We start from the raw sequence: 2,500 nt of genomic DNA on the forward strand, positions 1-2,500 counted from the left end.
CACGTTTAGGCTTTTTACAGCTATATTTTGGCTATTTTCTTCCCGTTTTCTTTGCTTGTGAGCTGGCAACACTCATCAGGAGTAAATTTATGCTCTATGTCACTGTGTCACCAACGATGAATGGTAGAAACGATTGACAGTGATTTCACTGTGTCTGATTCCGCCACCTCTCCCGCACACTTTACTTCTATACCTCAGGTCTCTCGCCCTGTTACGGGAAGACAACTTTGGAATGAAAGTAGTATCAGAACAGTCGACAGGAGAGAGAGAGAGAGAGAGAGAGAGAGAGAGAGAGAGAGAGAGAGAGAGAGAGAGAGAGAGAGAGAGAGAGGATACCCCGTTTTCTCTCGCTCTAGCCAAGGCCGCTGAACCCGATCAGACACAAGGCCACGTAAACCGATGATACTACCTCATTCAACCTGTGATATTTTAGTAACCATGACATCTAGAGACTTCTGGTGTTTTGCATTGCAAAGAGGAAGAGTTGCTTGTAGGCAGAACACCATTTGTACTCACTCGTTTATTGAATTTCTATGCGAAACCCAGGCTATTTTGTGTGTTTTTCGCCATACTTTTATTTTTGCGATCCTTGAGTTCACAAAACTTAAGAACAATACACACTGCTGAGGAGCACAGACACATACATGCACAAAGGATGAACAATGATACACAATGCGGGCTGAATGTTCGAGTGGACACAGGTAGTCGAGCGATTGCTGCGCCACCTACTGATGGCTATTCGTATCTTAAAAATATCGTATTTCAAGGCGTAAATTATATGAAATTTTTCATCGCATATAAAAAAAAATTGTATGTTGGGGTGATCATATCTCGAGGTATTACTGTATATATATTTTCTGTCTTACAGATGATGTTGAAGGCATGAGCGGCTTAAGCATTATTAAGTTTTTGCTGTGTCTTTTCTATTTGTCTAATTAATTGTTTCTCTTGAACAGTAAGAGCCCCGATGAGCTGTCCAAAAATAGTTTGTAGCGACGTTTCGTTCTTCTTCAGGGAACATCTTCCGGTAGAATGTGGAAAGTATGGCAAGTGTGGCTTATATATCAAGTGTAGATCAGGTAGAAGGTAGCAGTGGTTTGGCACAGTCTGATTGGTTGGCTCACTGCATGGTCTGGCTGAGTGAGGACAGCAATGTGATTGGTTGGTAAGTTGTGGGTGGCAGGCTCATTACAGTGACAAGTCACGTTGGTTTTCTTTTTTGTGCGACAATATCTGTAGATCTTGTGTTTCTAGGTTCATACCTGGTTTTTCTTGTGCTATGTATAATGATTCCAGCAATAGTAGGCAGCGTGGGTCTCTCTCACGGTCGATGATGATTGTATTTCTTCAAGGTGTTTCCTTGTAGCGGTGGTTCTATGTGTCACATTGTATCAGTTTTTGATCGTTCCATTCAGTAGGTGGCAGGTGAGTCTCCTCAACAAGGTTGTCCGTGTTCTTCCAATATAAGTTTGAGGTCCACAGTCCTCAACTTTGCAGGTGTGTTTGTAGATGACATGGTCTTCTTGTAAGAGGGGTTTCTTCATAGTTGTTTTGTTCTTTATCAGCAGCTGTGATGTTTTCTTAGTTTTGTAGTATATAATGAGTGAAAGGGTGTATTCTTCATTTGTAGGCTTGACGTGGTGTTGTATAATGTCTTTGATGATGCTTTCATCTGTCTTGTATTCTGTGGACATGATGTTTTTGTAGAGTGGTATCTTGTCCTGGCACTTCTTTCTTGTACCATTTACTTATAGCATTCTTGATAGTGTTTTTAACTTCTGTGTTTCCGTATCAGTTATTAATAAATACTTGTGTGATACATTTCAGTTCTCAGTGCATGTTGTTCCACGATGAGCAGTGTGTGATGGCACATGTGATGTAAGTGTTGATGGTGGAGTTGCAGTAGCACTGGGGCATTCACTTTTACCATTGAGACAGGATCCTTGGTTAATGGGTTTAGTGAAGACTGAAGTAGTAAATCCTGTGTTGGTAGCAGTGGTGAGGACATTGAGGAAAGGTAGGTTGTTGTTAACTACAGCTTCATGGGTAAAGGTGAGTCCTTAGGTGTTGTGTGAGTTGTTGGAGTTCATATTGTTTTTTTATGCAAAGGAAAATGTCGTCCAAAATATTGTAATTCAATGTTTAACTTGTCTTTTCATTAATGATAATTATTTTCAGTAAAATATCTATATTTGGTTTTGAAAAATAAAACCTTCAACATGATCATATTCCAAAAAGTAAAATAAACTATCACTAGCTTGTAACCAAAAGTAACATTGATACTGATGAATTGATAGTAGGAAAAATAATTATCAAATAACCAATAACCCAATATCGTTATCAGAATAACATCTACCTGGTTATTTATTTATGAAAATAGCAAAATATCAACACATTTTATGAGAATATGCAACACATATGACTAAAATACATTACATATTATCATGTGCTATCAAACAAAATCTTTATCTGAGTTATGATGCACTAACCTGGAAAACAG

General features: G+C 38.7%; 1 protein-coding gene across 3 annotated transcripts in view; it reads right to left on the reverse strand.

The window, feature by feature from the left end:
- Positions 1-2,500, reverse strand: part of LOC123505106 (adenylosuccinate synthetase isozyme 1 B-like) — a 67,533-nt gene that overhangs the window by 55,048 nt on the left and 9,985 nt on the right. The gene's annotated exons all lie outside the window — the stretch shown is intronic.

The sequence above is a fragment of the Portunus trituberculatus genome, chromosome 17, assembly GCF_017591435.1.
Source record: "Portunus trituberculatus isolate SZX2019 chromosome 17, ASM1759143v1, whole genome shotgun sequence".
In the NCBI taxonomy this organism is placed as follows: domain Eukaryota; kingdom Metazoa; phylum Arthropoda; class Malacostraca; order Decapoda; family Portunidae; genus Portunus; species Portunus trituberculatus.